General features: G+C 33.6%; 1 non-coding gene across 1 annotated transcript; it reads right to left on the reverse strand.

Annotated features, from left to right (window-relative positions):
* Nucleotides 1–9,839: 9,839 nt before the first annotated feature.
* On the reverse strand, nucleotides 9,840–10,003 carry LOC118152648 (U1 spliceosomal RNA). Its single transcript, XR_004741378.1, has one exon. It is a non-coding gene; the product is annotated as a U1 spliceosomal RNA (small nuclear RNA).
* Nucleotides 10,004–25,417: the final 15,414 nt, after the last annotated feature.

Consider the following 25,417-nt stretch of genomic DNA (forward strand, 5'->3'; position numbering starts at 1 on the left):
TGGTTTTGGCTACTTTAAAATGGTTACTTTAAAATATATAAATGCTTAACTTTTAAAAGCTGAAAGATTTATATGATCTGAAAAGAAACCAGAGGATAAAATGCATAACTTTTAAAAAGCATTCTCATGCAAATCTTTATTAGACATGTGCAAGATAAATCCATGACACATATACTCCTTGTACCTGAGTCCCCTGCAGGGCAATAAAAAATATCCAAATTTCTGTCTAAGAAATAGACTAAAGCTGTGATGACATAGGAAGTTTAGTTGGCAGAAGCATGCCAAGTTGATGGAAGCCATTTAACTGACTCAAGACAGAGGATTGTAACATCCTTTATCAAGTTTTGCAGTTTTTGGTTTCTCTTCAGCTGTAAGTAAAAGATGGGCAAATCAAAAAATATGTTTTTATAATAATTACACAGGTTTACAACAGATATGAGGGCATTTGTGGAAATCTGACTCATGAAATTTCCAGGAATGATCAGAGAAACTTGATAGATTAATTAGCATTATTAATAGGTACATGGTATGAGGAATAAGAGAATGAGTAAGGACAAAGAGAATATGGAGCTTTTAGTTACTGTTCTATGCCTCTTTCTTGGCTTATTATTCCAAAGAAATGTATTAAACATCTTTTTTTTATATGAGGTCTAATTTAGAAACTGAATGTACACAAGTATATTTCAAACATGAGCCTGTCCTTCAAAGAGTTATATATAAATATTACTATAAAATTTTTAAAAAGGCCTAGAAAACACAGTGAAAAAAAAGCATAGATCAACACATTACTTTTGTATTTCAAATATTTTTCTGGTTATGAGAGATCTCACAAATCTATTATGGCTCAAATAAGGGCCATTGAATGCTCCAGTTTGATAGGAAAATGTGAAATGGAAAAGGCAAGACATTTTCTTCTTTAAAACTAATGTTGGAAAACAAACTTTGTGATGAAAGCTCTGGACTTCCCTAATACATGAAAAATAACTTTGAACAGATGTTTAATTTTGACAGATAAATTATATTTGAGTTCTAAAATGTGAGACTTTGATCTATTATTAGAGAAATGATATTAATATTTTCAACATGATGATGACTATAATACATTCTTTTTCTACTTTGGAGTCACCCAAATAGTTTCAAAATATAATATATAACATTTTGATTTATGTTCAGAGTAAACATACTGGATTCTTAAAGTTCATTTCAAACTAAGAACAATTTAATACAAAAACAGACACATAGACACATGGAAGAGAACAGAGAACTCAGAAATAAAGCTGAAGACCTACAACCATCTGATCTTTGACAAACTCCACAAAAATAAATAGTAGGGAAAGGACTCTTTTTTTTTTTTAGCAAGTGGTGCTAGGATAACTGCTTACCCATGCAGAATAATGAAACTGGACCCCTTCCTATTGCTACATACAAAAATTAACTCAAGATGAATTAAAATTTAAATGTAAGACTTCAAACTATGAAAACTCTGGAAGGAAACCTAAGGAATACCCTTCTTAGTATCAGCTTAGGTAAGGAATTTATGTCTAAGTCCTCAAGAGCAATAACAATGAAAACAAAAATCAGCTGTGGGACCTAATTAAACTAAATAACTTCTGTACAGCAAAAGAAACTATTAAGGAATTAAACAGACAACCTAAAGAATGAGAGGAAATATCCAGAAAATATGCATCTGATAAAGTCTAATATCCAGATTTTTTAAGGAACTTAAACAGCTAAATGAGCAAAAAGCAAATTACCCCATTAAAAAGTGGACAAAAGACATGAACAGACATTTCCCAAAAGAAAATATACATGCCGCCCACAAATACATAAAAAAAATGCTCATCATCTCTAATCATCAGAGACATGCAAATCAAAACCACAATGAAACACCATCTCATACTAGTCAGAATGGCTTTTGTCAAAGCATCAAAAAATAACAGATGTTGGTGAGGCTGCAGATAAAAAGGGACCCTTATATACACTCTTGGTGAGAAGGTAAATTAATCTAATCACTGTCAAGAGCAGTTTGGAGATTTCTCCAAGACTAAGACTTTAACTGTCATTCAGTTAAAAAATACAGTTACTGAGGGGCTACCCAAAAGAAAATAAATTGTTCCACCAAAAGAACCATGCATCCATATGTTCATGACAGTACTATTCACAATAGCAAAACATGGAATCAACCTATACACCCATCAATAGTGATTGGATAAAGAAAATGTAGTACATATGCATGGTGGAATCCTATGCAGACATAAAATAAATGAAAATGTTGCAGGACTTTTCCTTAGTTTAGCTAAATATGGGGTTCTTGTCTGTCCCATGGCCATGAAAATTTAAGCTAAAACACAACTTAAACAGTGAGTAAAGCAGGGTTTTATTGGATGAAAAGGAAAAAAAGGGGGGGAAATAGGGACTCTCCCTAGGCAAGAATCCCTCTGCTAGAGCTTGTTTGAATCTCAGGTCCCACACAGGAAGAGGAGGGGCCAGGCTTAGGCTCCTCCCTGCTGCAAAGGTAGTGAACTTCCTGAAGCTCCATCCCAGTGGGCAGGCTGGTTGGAGTTTCTCCAGGGACCCCCTTCCGCCCAGCTGTCTCAAAATCATGTCCTTTACAGCAACATGGATGTAGCTGGAAGCCAATATCCTAAGCAAACTAATACAGAAATAGAGAACCAAATACTGGATGTTCTCACTTATAAATGGATGGTAAACATTGAATACACATGAACATAAAGACGGGAACAATAAACTCCAGGGATGATTAGACGGGGAGGAGAAGGAAGTGGACAAGGGCCGAAAAACTATCTATTGGGTTTTATGCTCACGACCTGGGTGACAGGTTCAGTCACACTGCAGACCTCAGCATCACACAATATACCATTGTAACAAATGTGCGCATGTACCCTGATTCTAAAATAAAAGTTGAAAAAAAAATAAAATAAGAATCATTCAATATATTTCTCCTTTCTTGTATTATAAAGGTAGAATTTGATCTTGTCTTTCTTAGAAATGAACCAAAATAAGGCTTAGATACTACCCCAATTAACGCAAAAATAAGTAGAACTTTGCCAGTGTACAAATTTGATCTAAATTGTGCTCGGGTCTTAGGATGAATCATATGACTTTAGTGGAAGTATTGCTTTTGAAGCCAAAAAACTGAACTTTGAAAAACCTTTTAAAGCACTATCCTACTTTGTAATGTTTCACAATATGCACAGAATAAAACATAATATTCCTTGAAATATTCAAATAACAAATATTCTGTCCAGACATTGGGCTGAATATTGCCTGCACTGAAGTAGATGCACAATGTTACGCAATGTTCTGTGTCTTAAACTAAGCCAGCTTGAAAGAAATGTTTGTTTAGTGCCCTGAGGTCGAACCCCTGGGATTCCTGTTCAGACAAGGACAGGCAGGGGATTCCAAAGATGACTCTAGGGCTTCAAAGTGTAAATCCAGGAGCATTTTGACAGAAGTACGGCAGTCCTGACCTTAACTCCTGCTGAATGCCTTGTTCCTGTGAGAGAAAACCTCTCTTCTGCTGAACTGTTCAAATTCATTTCCAATGTGCATTTGCTCTGTTCCACTCTGTCTGAAAATATATGCAGACAAAGTTGATTGACAGCCCTCTAGTTACCATACCATGAAGGTTGAAACCAGAAAAGCTACAGCTTTAATTCACTGACAGCTGAAAGCTACAGAACTTAATTTCTTAAGGTTCATTCTTAAATCTCTACTCATTATCTCAAGAGGAAAACAAATAATGGGGATTACATAGGACTAATGGAACTCTATATAGAAGGATGTAAATATGGAGATTGCTGTCATGAATTCTCTGTTCTTCTGAGAAGAAAAGAAATCACATTATCTGAGTAATTCTCACAAAGCTGGCTGATGAAATCATTTCATTTACCAGAATATTTATTTTTTAAGTAGGAAAATACATAGTGTTCATTTAAAATATAAATATTTTTCAAAAACTTATTTTCAAATTAATTTATAATTTATTATTTAATAATTTTAACACTAATAACATAACATTTTCTTATAATAAATTATTGAAATTGTAGAATAAACTGTCAAATGGTTCACAGAAAATTAATTCAAATGCCATTCTCCCTTTTGTAGCTCTACAATTCTGGCTGTGCAAACTAAATTCTGGCCGTGTCCCTCTCATATCTAGAGATAGTTCTGGTTAATCGACTACGCTCTGAAGTTAACTCCTGGTTTTATTTCCCTCTTCCTTTCTCCTTCTAGTAACATAAACTTGGATGTGATAGTTAAAATGCAACAACTACCATGCAATATGAGGGAAAGGCAGAGAAAGAGAGAGAGAGATCAGTGTGAACATTATTGAAACTTTACATTCCTATTTCTAAATAGGGTAAATAATTTCCCTCACCCACCCCCCACAAAGATGCTCACATCCTTATCCTCAGAACCTGTGAACATGTTACCTTACATGGTAAAGATGGACTTTGCAGATGTGATTAAATAAAAATATTGAGATGAGAGCTTATTCTGGATTATTAAGGCCAGCAAAATAGAATCATGATATGACGCAGGAAAAAGGGTCAAAGTCAGAGAGAGATTTCAAGGTGCAACACTACAGGTTTTGAAGATAGAAGCAGGGGCCATGAGCCAAGGAATGCTCACATGCTTTAGAAATTGAAAAAAGAAGAAGGAAACAAATTCTCACCTAGAGGCTTCAGAAGAATATAGGCTTTCTGACCTGTTTTACATCTCTGAAGTCCAGAATTGCAACTGAATGAAATTTGTATTTTCTTAAACCACTACCATACTGGCGGTTTGCTATAGCAGCAATCAGAAAATAATTCAGCCACTGATTTCTGTTATTTGCAATGTGCCTCAATCTTAATGGAAACAATTGCACAAGCATTCTTATATCTCAATCGAAGATTTCAGAAAATCCCCCAAGGGAAAGCTTTAAAGTCAAGTGGATCTCCAATGGTAAGTGGCACTTTTTGTTCAGGGATTCATGTGTTTGATTTATTTAATAAGGAAGAATTTTTTAAAGCAATACTTGTCAGTAATAATATAATTTGTTCATCAATTTATTCCTTGGTTTTTTTTTTTCTTTAGTAAACATGGTAACCTTTGCAGAATATTTCCTTGCATGTGGGCATAACCTGTGATTTGTTTCTATCAATAGAATATGCTAAAGGTGTTGAGATGTACCTGATTACATTAAAGAAGATGGAAACATTGGTCTGCTAGAGTGTCTTTCTTTCCCCTGTTGGCTTTAAAATGTCCAGTAATTCACTTGGCAAGAAACTCAAAATGCTTCTAGAAACTGAGAGTGATCTCCTGAGGACAGCCAGCAAAAAGCAAGTTCCACAGGGACTGAAGTTGAGAAAGCACTGCAGTGATGCACCTTTAGCCTCTGGGTATTGTGTGCTTTTGTTTTTTATTAGCTAAACACCAGTACTCTTATTTCAAGGTCACTTCTTAGATAATACAAAAAAAGAAACTAATGCAATTATACAACCCTGACACAAGTCCAGTCTGGCTCCATTCATCCAATTGTAGATTAGCCCATCCATTCATCTATCCATTTATACATACATAAGATGAATTAAGTGTGTGTCATCTTCCAGGTCCCAAACCAAGCATTCTTGTTGATACAGGCAAATGACAGAGCCCAGCCTCACTGATGTATTATACTCTGACTTACCCTAAATATTCAGGTTCAAACTAGACCAAGGCACCCTAATTTGGGGGACATATCAATCAACTCTGGCCCTATATTTTGTCACTAAGTAGCCAATTACTCTATGGCAAAATTTAACACTAATGCAGTCGTACAGTTGGATGTACTCACTTTAGTGAAAACTTTTAAAAGCACAAAATATCATTTAAAATTTTGGATATATATTATAGTATTGAGTTTTGTGACTGATTAAAAACTTCTCCGGAGTCTAACCACCTGCATTCAAATTTCAGCTATACCAGTTTCTAGGTTTGCTACCTTAAGCAAACTACTTGCTTTAGACTGCTTAGTGTCTATTTCTTTATCTGTATAGTTGAGAAAACAATGATACCTACATAATCAGATAGTTGGGAGATTTAAATAAGATAAAATATATAAATTAGCAGGAATAACCATTTTAAAGTGTTTAATAGATATCATCTATAATTATTAAAACAGTTTCTTCACTCTCACCCTAGTCTATACAAGTAAGCCTTATCCCTTAAATTCTGGGCCTTTTCCCTGCTCCTTTTCTCCATTGGAGGTGGAGGAAGCTAACTGTTGGAAAATGTTGGTGCAGAAAGTGTATTCTTGACCAAGTCTTTTCCTCTTTCTCTTCTCCTGGGGATCTGGCTATCCACAGAAAGTAGCTTTCCTGCTACAATGCGTGGTGCTATGTATGTCACAAGGACAGCCCTGTGCCGATGGCAGATTGTTCTGTGACTCTAGGTGTTACTGGATAAGTCTGCCTAATAATGAATTTCAGTTTACTAAACATGTATTTCATTTTAATAAATGATTAGAGCATATTTGTTTTACTAGTTAGGAATCTATTTCTGGAAAGAGTACTGGTTAGAATGTGATTTTTTGAGGCAATAAATTGAGGGAGATAGTATTTTTTAAATGTTCTATCATTTGTCTCAGTAAAGTTTAGACATATTTTGCCCCAAAAGAACGATGAATAACTATTGATTCTCAGATAAGGAAACCTTGGTAAATATTCTTCATATGTACTCTAAAGAATCTACAGTATAATTTTGCCTATATTAGTTTATGACTAAAATAAGAAACTAGATTATCCGAACATAATTAATGACTTTTATAAACTGGGAATTAAATTTAAATAAATTTTTATTCACACGTATACATTACATACTAAAAGTTTAACTATTAAATTATATAATTTGGATTTGAAAATAAAATTGTAAAAAGGTTGAAGTATTCTCATACATCACAACTCTAAATTGGTGTTCTATTTAAAAGCAATTGATGATGGTATTACATATCTCAATATGTTTACACACTTTAACCATATATTTGGTCAATGTTTTTTGTTCAATTATTCTTTAAAAAATCAGAATTTATATATATGCTTAGCCTGTATATGTTTATTAAATCTTAGTTTGAGCCAGGCATACTGGTGTAGCCTGTGGTGCTAGTTACTTGAGAGGCTGAGGCAAGAGGATCATGTGAGCCCAGGAGTCTGAGGCTGTAGTGAGCTATATTCTTCCCACTGTACTGCAGCCTGGGGAAGAGAGGAGAACAAGACCCTGCCTCTGAAAAACAAATGACAACAACAAAACTCTTAATTTGAAATTGTGAGACTGAAAGAAACTTCAATAGTCAATGAGAGAGAAAGGCTTCATAATCTTTGCTATGGCTATAGACTGGTAATGAATCTGGCCTTACAGTTAATTGTTATATATTTTAGGTAAATGTCATGGATTTACAGATACATAATAATTCTAAGTGAAAAGCAAAGTTTGTGAAATTATATGGAAACTATGTAGCAGCTAAGTTACAACACTAATAGCAATAACAATAGCACTAATCAACATAGAGAAATAACTTGATTCCAAATAGGGATAATTTTGAAGAGGTGATTTTTCTTCCTCCTCTAAATGTTTCCCACATTTTATTTGTATTTTTTATTTTTAAAGATCTATATTTGTTTTACAAATACTTTTTACAAATTTTATTACCTAGTTATTTAAAAAAACATTTTGGTTTTATTTTAAAATTTAATAATGCATTAACTGGTCAAAATTTTACTTAGTGTTTGAATATAAATTCAGGTTATTATATTATTACAAACTTTTTTATCCTAGTTTGTAATGGATTACAAATCTCCATAATAGATTTAGAATGATTTAATTTTGAGATGCACTACAGGACGGTTTCTATATGCAATCCTGTGTCTCAGGTGTATCACAATAGGAATTCATATTGATAATCCACGTCCCCTTAGGGAGTACCCTACTATACACCCTTCCCTTAGCACCAACTTTCACCTTATATCTAGTTACATCTGCTAATTTGCCAAGGTGTTAGAACTGTGATCTCTCTTGGGATTCAGATATGAACAGAAGAAACTGGTACACTCATTATGGAGGAGCAGAGTCAGATTGGGAAGGAATCCAGGACAATTCACCAGACTGAGCACAGGAGCTAAAATGGAACACTCAGTCCTGGACAGCTGTGCATCCTGAGGAAAAAAAGACTGTTCATAAAACTACAAGTGTTTTAGGATCTGGGCTATTAAGCAACTGTCCTGTGGAATCTCCCTAAAATATTCATGCATAGAAAAAAAAAGAAGCTACTCCCACTAGCCAGGAGAAAACGAAACTTTGTTTATGTAAAGCAGCAAGGTATATCAGTTGGCAGCTCAAGAAAGCAGCAGTGATGGAAGCAGGGTAGTGTCTGGGGAAGATGTGTGTAAAGCAATGAGGTTGTGGTCTGGGCAGGGCCTCCACACCACCTAACATAGTGGGTGTGACTTCAGTAACTCCTGAGTAAAAGAAACAGACCAGGGCAGATTTATGTTTTTTGACCATAAGCTAAACGGTGCACAAGCTTGAGAAGCATAGCACCAGGAACTGTTCTATATTTCAACAGTGTGTTGAAAACCTCTGGAATGCTAAACAACAAAACAAAACAAAACAAAAAACAGTGAGAGATGATAGAGACAGAAAGAAACCTCAGAAAGGAAACCAACATGCACATTTATGAAGTTAAAATATTAATCTAGCACATTAGGAGTCTATTAATGTCAGTTGATTAGTGTCATTAGGTTTAGAAACATTCACGTGATATTCTTTTTCTTTTTTTAATCTACGAAGTATAAGTGAAGAAGCAAGTGTCATAGTTACATAATTTTTTGCAACATTATAGTTAAGAAATTTTCAAGACATTTGCAGTTGCAATATGTTAAGATAGTCTATTTGATATGATTATATAAACCTGACACAAAATACTTGTTACACATTGCATTTAGTTTCAATAATGTTTTAAGAAAGATCTGTATATTTGATAAATATCCCTTGAAATAATTCAACTTTTTTTTTGAGTGTCAAAAAGTTAAGTAAAGTTGGAATTTTAGGGCACATGTAAGCTATGATAGGTTGGAAGTGAAAAATACTTTAGAGATAATGTACTTTCCATCTCTCTTTTTAGTTAACATATACAAGCAAAGGAATTAATTTGACTGAACCACATAGCTCCTGACATGCCTAAAATTACATATTGGGAATGACGGTCAGTAGTTCTGAAGCTGGGTTTCCACTACAAACAGCTGCCAACTGTAGTTTTGTTTCTGCTTTCTGATAATTCAGATACATTTTCACTGAAAAGGAAAAATGAAAATTGACCTGGTAACGTAGGAAAAATCGGTCTCTTCATACATCAGTGAGTCAATTAAGTGAATGTAGTCTTAATCAATAAGTGAAGTATGTCCCACAGTTCTCGGTGAGGTAGTCAATGATTCTGGGAAGTATATCTATACAAATCAGTCTGGTAGGCAATTAGGGATTTTATGTATTTCATTTCAATTACTTTTTGTTGTATTTAGAAAAAGTTTTCCTCCTAAGAATTTATGTCTTATTTATATTCTTAGGTTTTGATTACAGAAAAGTGGACCATTTTATCGTTTCTCAGATACAACTGTTTAAAGATGATATTATATGTTAAAATATAAAATATTGTTACCCAAATGAATATTACTTTTATTTATGCAATATAAAATCCCATTTTATTTGTTAAAGAATTTAGGTGGGTTTTGTTGATGAGTACTTCTGCTTATGTAGTTTTTCATAATTCTCTGAAATTATTATTATTATTATTAATTTTAAATCAGGGGAAAGCACGAACACAGTCCCCCACTATCACAAAGTATGCAGTGGACTTTCCCACATTTGGGGAAATCGCAGGGGTCAGCACATCTGGAGTGCAATGGATAAGCCTCGCCCTGGGAAAACCACCTTCATGATCATGGTATCTCCCCTGCCAGGTAAGTATAGTTCTCTGAAATTATTATCATACTGAAACGTGACTGGAAAATAACATTAACTTTTCAGGAATAAGAGTTGAGGAAATCTGGACTATAGTTCAGTAAAAGGGAAGATCTAGAAAAAATTTAATACTGCCATGGTAATAAAAGCTAGCATGAGCCAGCCCACACAGTGTGCATTCACTCCAGCTGGGAACAAACCATGTGAGAGAAACACTCATTATCTTCTGATTCCCATTTTGCAACTGAGAAAACTGAGGTACAGAAGGTTATGTAATTTGACCAAATTCAACAACTATTAAGAGATAGAGATAGAAATCAAACCTAAGTAATCAGACTCCAGAACTTGAATGCTTAACCAACACCAAACTACTTCCTTTTAATATAACTAGTTTATCAAATGCATTACAATTTCCACGCAGGAGAATTAAATTCTTTTCAGGGCTTCGTCATCTAAAATATTTTAAATAATATTATTTTGCCATCTGAAAAAAAAAAAAAAACATAGTCTAGAAGCACTCTAGTCTCTGTCTGAAATATTATTTTCCCTCTTGTTTACCTGGGCAGAATTTGGAATAAAAAGCCACAGATCACAAATTAATAAAAGGAGGAAAAAAAGATACTTTGTCAGTTACACCTGTTGCATTGCAAGAGACAAATAAAGAAAGTAGAAAGTACTCCCCAAGCAAGGCTTGCGCATAAAGCGTCCAGGCTTTTTAATACATCAAAAGGGCAGGCTTTCTTTTATTTCTATGTATTATCAACATTCCCTCAAAGATTTATGGCCAGCAAGAAAGCAGGGATCTCATATTGTGCAAATTAGGAAAGCAAGAAAGTGAAAAGTGGACCATGTGGTCATGAATTATCAAACTTCAAGATAAGCTTTTAAGAATAAGAGTGCTAATGTATATTTGAATGAAGTCAAATATTTGTCCAATAAATATTAGGGATCTATAAAGTTGTGGTATTTGTCTACAGAATAAAATCGTTAGATCAATAAAGGGATAATAGTATTTATCCAAGTGTGAGCTCTGTTATTAGAGATCTCTGTTAGTTATGTGTAGAGAATTCTGTTAGTTCAGCTTTTAAAGTTTAGAGTATGTGACATAATTCTGTTAATCATGGATGGGCGGTATTTTTAACCATTGGTCAGCCTCATCCTCCAGGCCTAAGTATTGCTAAGACAATGAACACTTCCTTATAGCTTTTGTCAAATTTGTAACAAAAATGCTTTTAATGTACTTCTTTATTTTCTGTATTGCCCACCAGATTACAGTGCCATGATGACAGAAATAATATAGTGTTATTATTACTATTACTAATTCAGCATCTCATATGGCACCTTACAAATAGTAGATTCTAAACAAACATTTGCTAAAATAATTTGTTAAATGAATAAATAATTTACTATATAATAACAAAATATGTAACCTTTTTTAGGGAAACAAGGGTGAAATGTTCCTAAGAAAATGTAAAAAGAAATAAATTAATCTTGCCTCTAGCCTGATGGATGTTAGACAATTTCAGATTGATTCTACTAGTACCACCTTAGGTTTCTTATACAGCTGAATTCAGCTGGTAGGTTGGCTGGAGATTGTGGTCAGTAAGAGGAGTTGGGATGGCTAGGAATCTCTTTTCCTGTATGCTTAATGACATGATATTTCAGAGCACTGTTGTAAGGAGGTGAGATCAATGTTTAAGTCTCTGTTTCACATTTGCTGATTTTCAGTTGGCCATCCCAATTTACATGACCAAGCCTAAATTCATTGCAGGCAGATAGTAAAACAGGGCATGGATACTAGCAAGACAAGTTCACTGAGCACCATTACTATAACAAGCTACCATAGGAGCCCATAAAATCTAGCAAATGAATTAAGTCTAGAATAATGTACATGCATAGGGAATTTTCAAGGAAAACAATTGGGATACAATTTCACCAAAAGAAGAGGAAACGGAATTTATTATTCCCCGATTTCGAACAAAGCATTTGATTGTCAAAGAGGTATCAATTAAATAATTCTGGCATGAAATTAAGCTTCTCTTTCAAAAGATACTATTATTGGTATTATTGATATAAGAGCATGAATCAGTGAAACTGTGAAATCAGAAAGCTTAAATGGGTGTTAGGAAGAAAATACCATCCATTTTCCTTTCTAGCAAGGTATTATAGTTAACTTGTTTTAGAAAATTATAATTTATAATTTGCTCTAAGCATTTCTATAAAGGGAGATTCAGTTTCTCTTGAAATATATTTTACTTTAAAAGGAAAAATGGAAAGGAAAAGGCATTATATTATAGAGAAAAGGCATTATATCAAAGTCAAGACTTTGGAGTTAGATTTGGACTTGAGTTGCAACTTGTCCTATACAGTACAAGTTTGCCTCCAATCAACAGCTTAATAATTCTAGGTCACAATTTATTGATGTGTGAAGTAAGACAGCCTCACTCACTTAGTTTTGAGTTAAATTCAGTAAGCTATTGAGAGCATTTTCACAAAATGCCTGACACATAGTAAGCACTCAATAAAACATAACTGATTATTACTTGATATTTTTAATAAAAAGCAAAAATTCCTAGAATCCCTTAGAACAAGTATTCTCTACTTATTTTTTAATTCACTGCTAATGGTCAAAAATAGTGAGACACTAATATATTTCAGCCATTTTTTTTTCATTTTCACTTTGGTATACTCATAAACATAAAATAAATTATAAAAGTAGTATCTCATAGTTTAAATATTAAGTAATGTCTATCAACTACTGATATAAGAAGTAGTTATATAATGTTTATTACTCTTTGATACACTTACATATATACACACACACACACACACATATATACATCTGTCTTTCAAAACTCATTTTTTTTTGAGTATTGTCTGTGGCTGTAAAATTTTACATAAATAATTACTGTTAGTTTTGAAGTTCAAAGGTATTTGATTCAAGAGTACATATCTGAGTTCAAGCCATTATTTAGTAATGTGACTTCATTTAACTGGTAATAAAAAATTCATATACTTCTCTTTCCTTTTTTTTTTTTTTTGGCAGTGTCTTGCTGTGTTTGTCAGGCTGGAGTGCAGTCATGCAATCGTGGCTCGCTGTGCTCTCCATCTCCCAGGCTTAAGTGATCCTCTTACCTCAGCCTTTCAAATAGCTGGCACTAAGGACTGCATCACCAATCCCAGCAAATTTTTCATGTTTTTGTGAAGATTGTGTTTTACTATGTTGCCCAAGCTGGTCTTGAACTCCTGGGCTCCCAATGCGCTGAGATTACAGGTGTAAGCCACCATGCATAGGTCTGATTTTGCTTTCTTTGGGAAAGGAAAAGAAGAGAAATTATAGACTATTTAAACTTACATTAGTCAAATATTTTGGGTTGCAAAAAACAAAAATTTGCTAGATTAAGTAAAATCTTAAATATGTATTATATGTGAAAAGTGTCTCATTGAACATAAATAGTAGAGATGTAGATTGGAAAGAAGTGTCTAAGTGACCCATTCCTGTAATCCCAGCACTTTGTGAGGCCAAGGTGAGAGGCTCACTTGAACCCAGAAGTTTGAGGCCAGCCAGGACAACAGAGTGAGATCTCATCTCTACAAATTTTTTTTTTCAAATGAGATGGGGAGATCACTTGAGCCCAGGACATAGAGGCTGCAATAAGCCTTGATGGCAATACTGTACTCCCACCTGGCTGACAGAGTGAGACCCTGCCTAAACATAAATAAATAAATAAATAAATAATATGTAAAAACAAAATTGTCAGCACCTTCTGTGACTCAAATGGTTTTTATGTGTTTGTTTAATTTTTCTTTCTCTTTGCAGGCCTATCTGCACGGTTTAAGAACAGGATCGTCCTATAGCTCTCTAGAGTCCTGTTAACATGTTGTAAATAGAATATGATTTATATCTCCCACTTGTTCATGCTGAGCCCCTCTCCAACCTGTTTCTCCCTGATTCCTCCCCAGGAAGCAGAGCTGTATGGACTCCATCAACAGAGTTCTCATATTCTCTTGCTTTTAGTTGAATTTGGCCAATGGGAAGCATCAGAGACTTTTTAAAAACTAGTATTAGGGGACCATATTTAAATGCAGAGAGAATTCTGATGGAGAATTTCAACTGCTCCTTGCTTCTGGAAGCCACACAGAAAACATTTTGAACCTCTCTATGTTAAGCCTCCTGGTTCCTGAGAATCCAAGGACTGGTACACCATTTCTCCTCTCTATTTTCTTTCATCAAAGTATAGAATCTGCTTGCTACTAGCTTGCCTGAATCTGATGATAGTTTCCATGTAGAGTTTTAGAGTCAGTGTCAGCAGGTAGCCTGTTTGAGAGGTTTCTGTTAGCTCTGCTTTTATAAGCCAGGATCTCAATATAAAATCAAGTTTTCATTACTCTAAAGATGAGCAGAGAAAAAAACTCTACTCTTATGTCTAGAGAGAGACTTCCCAAAAAACGGATATTGCCTTCCTTAGTGTAAGTGCAATTGAGTGTGCTCTGCTTTGCAGTGATAGCTGGAAATATCAGGGTTTAGCTGAGAAATTTACTTAAAATAAAGCACATAGACCTGTGCCATATAATACTGTAGTCACTAGCCATACGTAGCTAATTAAATTAAGTTAATCAAAAGTAAATGGAATTAAAAGTTCAATTTTTTGGTTGCACTTGTTATATTCAAGTGTTCAGTAGTCACATGTGGCCATTGTGATGATATGGGTTAATCTTCTTCCTTTCAAAAAGTTCAATTGATGAGTGTTAATATAAACAATACACTAATTCTTGAAATAACCAGCACTATATTGTTTCCATTATGGAGAGAGATTTATTCAAAACAGTTTTATGGTCAATTGATATTTATTCTGCAAATGTACTGGAGGTTCTTTGAATTAATAAAGCAAACCAAAGATAAGAATTGGTAATATTTGTGGAATACCTGTAAAATACAGGTACTATGCTGAGTTCTTTTCATGCATTAGCTCATTTAATCTGCAAAAATCCATATTACTTGCATACTATTAATATCTCACACTCTGGAGTCTTACAGCTGGGAATTGGTAAAGGCAAAATTAGAATCTAGCTAACGTGGCTCCAAAGCCTATGTCTTAGCAGTCATGCTCTACTGCCTTCCTAATAGTTGGGGAAACAATGAAATACTTGGGCTTTTTTTTTTCTGTGAAGGAGAATGAGCCGGTAACCATCATGAAGGAAAATGAGACCTTGTTCATTATGCTGCAAGCATACAATACTTCTGAATAATATTTTAAAATGCATCTGCCATATGAACTGAATATCATATGAATTTGTTTTACGTTTATATAAAACTCCTAGAATTTCTTTTTCATTTCTTTCAAAAGGATGTATTACTGTTAAAAGCATACAGATAATTTTGAACAGATTTCAAAAAATATACTCCTAATATAGCATTCTTTCATAATCATCAGTAGGACATATATGTGTTGTTAAACAAATTGGAATACTGGTGTATGATTTAATTTCCTTAATCTCAGTCAGCTCAACCAAAGCCTTTACTAGTATAAGGTTAAAGTATATAAAGAAGAATTTATGCCTACAATATTTGCATAGCCATGATGAATAAACTAACATTTCATTGATAAGTTACATCTCCACTACAATTATTAATGATGTTCAAAAATATACTTTGATTAAAAAAATTTTTTTTTAATCTCACAAATATGACATGGAAGCGCTTTGATGTCCATTCTATTTACATAGTATAAAAATACATAAGGGAAAAACAAATTGAGTAAATATTTTTTATTTAATGTCTTATAGCACAAATATATGAGTTAAATGGCTGAAATGTATTTTATTTGCATACTTACATAGATATCTTTAAAACAATGAAACACTTCTTGACAATAAATGTGTCTTTTTGCAAATAGAAAACTTCTTAGTTTTTTTTTTTTATTGGCAGCAGTTTGGTTTGCATAAGTTAGTAATTCCTGCTGTGCTAAGCTAATTCAGAAAGGATGATTGACAGCAACTTAGGTATTCAAAGGCCAAATTGCATAGATCAGACCAGATTGACTTCCTCACTTCCCAGTATTCAAATAGGATATTTTTCTGATATCCTCAAGAGGTTTCTGAAGATTGCACTGCATTATTGCATCTACTAATTTCTCATCATGTTTCTCAACTTGTATGGAAAACGACAAGTGAGACTTTTTTCAGAATATGCCTCTTCCGTTAGAGAAAATTTGTTCCTTAAAAAATTGTGGCAACAGTGCATTCTTCACTATAGTTTTGAAATTTGAACGTCACCCATGATCATGTTTTCAAATATTTTTATAAATTTACTTTAGAGCATTAAAAAGTAGAAAGCACATTTGGTTTTTTTTAGGTTTATCGGTTTGTTTGTTTCACATTCTTGTTTCTAATTAGCATCTCTGTAATCACCATTTAGTTGACAAGTTATGCACTGTGTAGCTAAAGACGTACTCTGCCAGTCTGTGTCGTGCAAACTCTGCACATTCCAAAGAAAGGTTAGTCCTTGACCAGCTTTTAGGAAATAACTTCTAAACTTTTGGAATATCATGCTTGATAAGTGTATGTGTGTTTACTTGGGACCTAGGACCACATTGGGCAGTCTATGCTAACCATATAATTTAAGGTGGGGACTTTGGGTCATGAGGTATCACTTTGACCTCTGGAGGGACAAGAGATTGAGTAAATGAGGCCAACTATGCAGACCTGACTTGATCAAACCCACAAACATGTCCGGTCACCAAGCCTTGGATGCACTTTCCTGGTTGGCAATACTATGTGTTGTCACACATAATTGCTGGGAGGATTAAATGCTGTTCATATGACTCAACTGGGAGAAGAAAACTGGAAACTTGCACCTCTGTGCCTTTTTCCTTTCTGATTTTAATTGACTTCCTTTCACTGTAATAAAGCATTGCTGTGAGTGTAATAGCTTTTCTGAGTTCTCCTATTGAATCGTTGAACCTGAAGATGGTCTTGGGGACCCACTGAATACACACAGGTGTGTGTGTGTGTGTGTGTGTGTGTGTGTGTGTTTTGAAAGCACTTGTAAGAAGTTCTTTGTGTACTTCATAGAATCGTAAAATCATTGATTTAAGGTCACTTAACGTGAAGACCCACATATTCTTTTTTCCCCGTGATTACCAAAACTTAATAGATAAAAATTCAAGCATGAGATCTTTACTTTTTAAGGGTATAGTCTAAATTATATTGCCATTTCTTACTCATGATTGTAGTATAGATCCATGTTAGACACTACGAGGTAGTTTTATGTAAGTTATACTGACAGCAAGAAAATCTGTGATAATATTGCATTATTTCTAATAGATTTTCTTTGAAACTGTATTCCTGCTTGCACTTTAAATCTCAATTATCCAAACTACAATAAGCTATTATTATTGCTTAACCTAAAAAAATCTTGATGTAAAACATACAAATCATCTTATCTAATTCAGAACTTAACATTTGTTTTATTCATGCTCAGGTGAAAAGCCATGACATGATAAAGATAAAAATTTAAATCTGTGCAAACTAGAAATGAGAAATGATGTTGAGAAAATAAGCCATTCTTTGTTGGGAAAACAAACTAAAAATAATATTCTACCTCACCCAGACAAAAAAAAAATCAAGATGGCTTAAAAAAAATATATATATATACACACACATACATATACATATATATGTGAAAAAATTAAAAATATTTTATGGGCTAAGTAGAAAATGACTTGCAAAACAAACAGTAACCTTAGAGGAAAGAATGATAATTTAATTCCTTAAAACTAAAACTTTTTATAATAACAGACCAATGAAACATACTTATAATAAAATTCAATTGACAATATAGAGAAAAATATTTGCAATAGAACAGGAAAACAATAAAGAAACCTTATCACTTAAAAAAGATAGTGAGCAAAAATTCTAAGCAGCTGTTTTACAAAAAAATCACTGCTAATGGGCAATAAATTTTAGGAAATTCGTTTACTCTAGCTATAATTAACTCCATTTATGCAAAGGAAAATATGCAGGTTTGCATAGACATATATGCATGTAAATACATAGAAAAACCAGTTTGAACAGAATAATAGCATATGATTAATAGTGATTCTATCTAGAAATAAGAAAGCAGGAATGGAAGTGGTGGTCCTACTAGTTAGCTGAGGATGGGGAGTAAAGGGTATTTAAATATTTTACTTCATATATTTTCTTATTGTTTGTATATATTACAGTAATTACATATTTGTGCAATTTCGATTTTCAGTTTGAATACAATGTGTACTCAAATACCTATTTAATGATAGCCCTTAGGGAAATCAATTTGAAACAGAACTTAAAGAATGTGATAGTATTTTTCTTTCACCTGCAGGTGAGAAAATAAGTTTCAGAACACACACAGAGTTGATATTGATCCAACAATAAGATTTTTACATAAAATTTCTCAATTAAACTATAGTTCTATTTCATGCCTTCTGCTGATGACTGGCTAGATACGATTTTCCTAATCTCAAGAAGACTGCTATCTTATGATTGGTAGATATTATTGTGCTTTCTTAAACTTTATGAAGCATAAATTGCAGCACATGCAGCAAATCTTTAGAGTGTAAGACTCAAAAGTGCCTTCTATTACATTATGAGCCTTCAAGCACTATTGAAGTATTTAAATTCCTTTTTAACTGTGCCCCTCCTCCAACCTTTACACATATATACACAACACTGCATCTGATTTGATGGCCTAGGAAATTGAGGTTTACAATTTACAACTTCTAATTTGCTGAAAGTCATATAACTATTACTACAACGCTATAATTATCATTGGAAGACTACCCTCTTTTCTAACACAAACACTGTAACTCTAAAGCGTGTCATGGATTTGTACTAAATATTTCGTGCTGGTGAATCACTAACCTAGTTTTACTTCTGTAAACAGGAATTCACTTTTCAAAATAAAAAATAACCCTATATTTGAAGGATCAGTTGGCTAAAATGTCATTTCTTTTGGAAAGTGTTCACAATACATGAAAAATAAAACATTACACCACTTAGAACATACTGCACAGTTCTAAGTATCTCACATTTCTTAGCTAATTTCATCTTCACAACACCCCTATCAGGTAGGCACCCTTATTATAAATTCCCTTTTCACACATGAGGAAGATGAGGCAATGAGACAGCAAGTGACTTGCCTAAGGTAAGAGTGGAGGTAATGACTAAGCCCAAACACAAACTGAGGTTTGAGTGACCTTATTCTTAACCATCTGACTCTGCCTCTTGGAGAGTGGAAATCTCTCTGAGCTCCTTATGTGTTTTTACTAAGTTCTGCTTTATGCCAGTGAGTTTTAAAATTAGTTGCTTTACACAATGTTCATCACGTGGTAAAAAAAAGATTTTAAAAACTCATGTTGTTTTGAATTTTCTCCTGTTTGTGGTCTTGTCTGTTCTACTATAAAGGAGGCCCCACAAAGATAAGATATCGGTCCTACTTTGCTTTAGATCACCTCCTAATAGCTAAAAAATTGTGGTTTACTTGAAGCAGTGGCTCTTAAAACATTTGTTAAATGAAGAATGAATTAATGAAGAGGAATTGTCCTGACTGAATAAATAAATAAATAAAATACCATTTATAAAAAACAAAATGTACAATTCGGTAATAGAAGATGATGTATTAATATATTATTCAATATTTCCTTTGAGAAAATAGCATCAGTGAATGTTTTCATTTTTGCTGAGAGAGAGAGTGTGTGCGTGTGTGTGTGTGTGTGTGTGTGTGTGTGTGTGTGTTTCTTAACGAAACTTGGAATGCTTGGTCAGTGCTCAGTGTGTTTGTGGCTGCTTCAAAATTATATTCCGGAGAGTTTAGTTAGACGAATTTTCTCTCTGAATTTAAATGTGGATGCCTCCTTTAGGTATTGTAAGTGAGGTTAATGAAACGTTAACTTCCAATCCTAGTTGAGACCATTTATATGCTAATTATTAAGCAAAGACAGTCTAAGAAACAAATAGCCGACTGCACTCAAAGCACTTTTACAAAACGTTGTCCTTATGGTCACTGTTATTTCTTCACTCATCTACAATGACTTCTTTTACCCAGTTATTCCCTATGCCAATTTTCCCAACTTAGATGACATTGCAAAGAAAGTAGGTTGTCTAACCATCTCCCTCTAACTTTATAGCCTTTACTTCAGAATACTTCACATTTTGTATGACACAGTAAAACAGAGGGAAATATTTGGTGCTTAATGTTCTAAGAATCTGTCATATAAATAACACTGAATAAACAACCCCTTTGTAGTTAAAACCTTTCTAATAATCATAACCATGTTCCTAATCATGGCTATTTTACTTTTCAGCAGGCATCTTTATTTTATATAGCATAGTCTTTTATTCATGGTTTGGTTTTCCATGGTTTAAGTTATCCACAGTCAACTGTGATATGAAAATATTACATGGAAAATTCCAGAAATTAATAACTTTTGCATTTTAAATTGTGCACTGTTCTGAGTAGCATGATGAAATCTCACACCAGCATGCTTCGTTCTACCCTGAACCTGAATCATCCCTTTTTCCAGCATATGCACACTGCAAAAGCTATTCACCTGTTGGCCACTTAATAGCCATCTTATGGCTCATAGTATTGTGGTGCTTGTGTTCAAAGTCAACAGTAGCCTAAGACTATGTCACAGTGCCTACATCATTCACCTCACTTCATCTCATCATGTAGGCATTTTACAATGTGGGCTTATAAAATTCTCATCATGTAGGCTTTGCCGAAGAAGAAGCATGAGTAGACTTTAGTAAGATATTTTGAGAGAGAGCATATTCACATAACTTTTATGACAGTGTATGGTTATAATTGTTTTATTTTATTGCTAGTTATTATTGTTAATCTTTTATAATGCTTAATTTATAAATTAACTTTTATCATAGGTAGGTATGTAGGCATAGGCAAAAATCAGTATATATAGGGGTTCAGTACTTTGGCATCTACTATGGGGTCTTGGAATATATCCCCTACAAGTAATGGGAAACCACTTTACCAAATATATTGATAAGCCTCTCAAAATAGATAAACTATTGAATCATTGTTATGATTTTTTTTTTGAGAAATTACTTCTTTAAGGAATGTCTAGTGTTATAACATCTGTATTAAGAGAGCTACTAAAATGGAATCACTGAACACTGCTCTAGTCAAAGGGAGACACAGAACTTTACTGTGGTTAAGAGAGATGTGTCTCATTGGGAGTTTCTGCTTAAAAGCAATGTCTAGCATGGTTGTGAGAATAAGAAATTGTTGATTTTAAGACAGAGATTAATTCCTTTCAAAAACTTGCCCCTTTGAGTTAGCTTCACAACTTATTGGTGATGTTTGTCATTTCTTGTCCACAGCAGTCGGAATACATTTTTTCACTAAGTGCTAGAGCCACTGATAACTTGATAACACATGCTTGCTCTATTTCCTCACTCACCCAGCAGTCCTTTATTAAGCAGTGATCATGTGGCTGGCTCCAAATCAGCTGGACTAGTTTAATGTGGCTGCAACTGTGGGAGCAACTTAAACTTGTCTGCTCTGTTAAAAAAAAAATGTAGAGTTACCTTGTAAGTATGTTGGAGTAGGCAGATAGGCAACAATGGAAACCAACCCAGTAGTCTCACAGGAAATTATTATTATTTTTTAAATGAACACAAAAATGGACATTTCTGGTCTTAAACTCACCAGATCCAGACAATGAAATATCAGACATCTCAAAAGTTTAAAAGAACTGAAACTAATCAGATCATCACATCCAGACAACGAGATGCCAGGCCCCTCATTTGTCATGATTGTTTCCTTGCCCCTCCCAAGTTCTTGTAAATATATCTGTGTGTGTGTGTGTGTGTGTGTGTATGTGTGTATATATATGTGTGTGTGTATACATATAGACATATATGTATACATACACATTTACATATATACATATATGTATACACACACACATATATACACACACACACACACACACACATACACACATTTATTTTTCTTCCTCTCTATATAAATCCTAATTTTAGTCAATCAGAAAGTTGGATTTGAGATTGAGCTCCCATCTCCTCAGCTGCAGCACCCAACTAAAGTTTTCTTCCTTGACAATATTTGTTGTCTCAGTGATTGGCTTTCTGTGCAGTGAGCAGCTGGACCTAGACCAAATCCTTGGTGTTTAAGTAACAGATTTTGATTCTCTGACCTGAAACTCAGTTTGTGGTTTGCTTGCCATGAGCAGGGAGTCTCAGAAGCCCTCCTAAGCAGTTGCATGCCCAATGTTGGCTAGAGGTGAGTTTCAGTATCTCTCTGGCCCTGCTGCAGCTGGCCCCAATCACATTCCTCATTGCCTAGGAAGAACTGCCTTTGAAATCTGGCATCTGCATCTGTTTAGGTGAGTGTTCTTTGTGAGCCCAGAGAGCATGAACTACTACTATCACTTTGGAAATTTTTTTTTTTTAATTTCCATTAGTTTGTTTCAGTGTGAACTGTTTCAGTGTGAACCCTATTTGGGGATTATTTGTAATTGTGTTGTATGTGTCCAGGAAAGTGAGTGTCTTTTGTGGGTACCAGATAGTAGGATTCACTCCTCTCAATCAGATAAATTTTGAGGAAATTTTGGTTTGCAGGTTGATTAAGCCCAGCCAATGGAGAGGTGAAGCACCCTGACTGCTTCAATATGGACACTCCTGGGGTCAGTTGTTGCAGCAGTTGGAATGTGTTTTGGTGATTGATTTTGTATGTGTGATAGAAAATTAGAATTCAGTAAGCTGATAGGTGATACTCCTTTGTAATACTGTTTGGCCCCAATACTTCTAAACAGTTTCAGGCCTGGTTAGCTCTTGTTTGGTGGTGTTTGGCCCAGTGTTCTCAGTAGCCTGGGAAAGTTTGGCCTTTGAAAGTCAAACTGCCGTGGAGACCGCTTTACCCATAATTTTGATCTATAGCCATCATTGGATTCAGGACAAAAAAAGTGTAGCCATGTAAACTGGTGAGTTTGTATTCATACCTCGTGGCTACAGCTCTGCGATAAAATCTATTTCATCTTTGCTTATGTGTATGTATACATGTCTAGATGTGTTTATGTCTGTATGTTCATTATGTTATATGTTGTCTCTCCCATATTGGCTTAAAAATAAAAGAATAGTCAAAAATTAAGTCCAAAGTGTTTCTCAAATTCACATGACTTAAGTAAACCTTTAATAAATAAGCTGGCTTTAAAATTGTTGGCAAAATAAAAATAGAAATTCTTCAGAATTGTTAGCATACTTTTTTTTCTGAGTTTATATTTATCTCTGCTAGATATGTTCAGGTATGAGAGTTTGGCATAAAAGGTTATAAAACTATGAACCCAGCTAAACAAAATGATCTTTGTGTAATTTTTTTGATAAGTAAGACTAATTTAATGTTGTTGGTTTAAATGAATCTTCTGAGTTATTGGTGAAAATGGCCATGTAGCTAACTTTAAGGGTTTTAGTATGTTCACTGGTGTTCACTGGCTATGAAAAAAAAAAGTAAATGTTAACAGAGAAATAACTATTTTTAAATGATGGTTAGCTATGTCTAATATATTGGTTTTTAGAAATAATCTAGATAAACTGTTAAAAATGAAAGAATTGAGAACATGTAAATGAGATAAATGTTGTAGGTAAACTTTGTGTATAATTTAAAATTTTTAAATTATTTTTGATTCTCATTGAATGGGCCATTTCCAATTAAAAGTTATGGGGAAACATGTTTTTAAAAATTATGGAATGGTTTTCATTTATAAAATGCTAATATCTGTTAGGCAGCTCAGGATTTCTTGCTTCCTGGGTTTTCATTAAAATTTAAGTTTACTAAGGATAATAACTATAGACAATATGTAATTCTGTATACAAAATGGGCCAAAGAAGGTGTGTTTTTAGTGAGAAAAAGAACAATTCTGTCTAAATCAGAAGTTATCTAAACATTAATTCAAATTACAGACTCAAAAAGGTTATTTTTGAATCAAGGTAGAAAGAACCCAGAGAGTAGAGGAGAAAGATGTGAAGAAAGATACAGATAGGAACATGCATTTTTGGTAAGACAGGTTATAAAAAAAACAAGATTTAGGGCAAAATAGAAAGTCTGAGCATGTTACAGGTAATCTGGGTAAGTCATCTGTAGCTCTTCCTGTTTCTCTGTATGTCTATCTTTGTGCACATACAGAGAAAACAGAAATTTGAAAATGTTTATGTAGTAAAATATTCTTTACAACGTGATAGAAATGGAGAAATTAGATTAATTAACATCTCATAGTTAAAGCTCTTTGTGTGTTTTTGTTATATTTTCAGGCTCTGATTAATACTGTAGCCTACAAGGTAAACTAAAGTAGGGAAAATTTGGAGTCAGTTTCTCATTTATTTGTATTTTGTTTTAATTTTTATTTATTTGCTGTTCTTTCCCCTCTGGGTTTTACTTCCAAATACATATACATATAAACCATGGTTTTTAAAGTTTCTAATGGAAGGCTTTGATTTCCTTCTATGAACAGTCATTTTGTTTCCTATGCATTTTTAACCTTTATTGTTTGCTTTATTTATCCAAATTTCCTAAACTACATTTGTCAAGCCTCCAAAAATTGATAGACGATACCACCCATTTAAAGTTTTGTTGGTTTTTGCTTACCTCTGATAATCTTGAGAGCTATGAGTGCTTAAAGATTTCTAAAAAATTGTGTAAAAGACTTACCTTTATAAGTTCTGAACATAAATAATATATTATATATTTTTTATTTGGAAAAGTATGTAAGAGTAAAAATTTTTAAATGTTGTCTGTTTCCAAGATAATTCAATTAAATCTATAAGCTGAATTAGTCTCAGTTCTTTTAATGAATGAATAACATTGTGATAAGAGCACAAAGTCTTAATGTTCAGGAAAGATTGGTCTTATCCTCAAGGAAATTATACTGATCGGGATTTCTCTCAAATACTTTAGTTGTGTTTACCATTATTAACATGGAATGACATTCACTTGGATTAAGTAGTAATAATTTTTTTTAACGTGAGACTTACTAGTGATTTTTGACTCTAAGCCATGTATTACTGATAGGCCTTCATGTAAGTATCTGAAAACAAAGTAAGTACAATTGTTGCAGTGATTTGAAGATTATACTGATGAAAGTTACCTAGTCATTTGTCAGTTTTGTATCTATAAATCAATCCTGGAAATGTGTGATGATGCTGTTTTAAGAGAGGAAAAGAAATTATTGTTTGCTTGTTCTTACTTTGTCCTTGCTCTACTCTACACTATTTAAATGAATTTAAGGATATTATTTATCCTCATTAAATTTCCAAATCTGATATTTGCATTTTCCATTTTTTGATGATGGAGAGAAAAGTTAGTTGTCTTACTTTGATAAATCTGGCATAGGATGCTTTTGGTCACAGT

Source organism: Callithrix jacchus, chromosome 3 (assembly GCF_049354715.1).
Source record: "Callithrix jacchus isolate 240 chromosome 3, calJac240_pri, whole genome shotgun sequence".
Classification (NCBI taxonomy): Eukaryota; Metazoa; Chordata; class Mammalia; order Primates; family Cebidae; genus Callithrix; species Callithrix jacchus.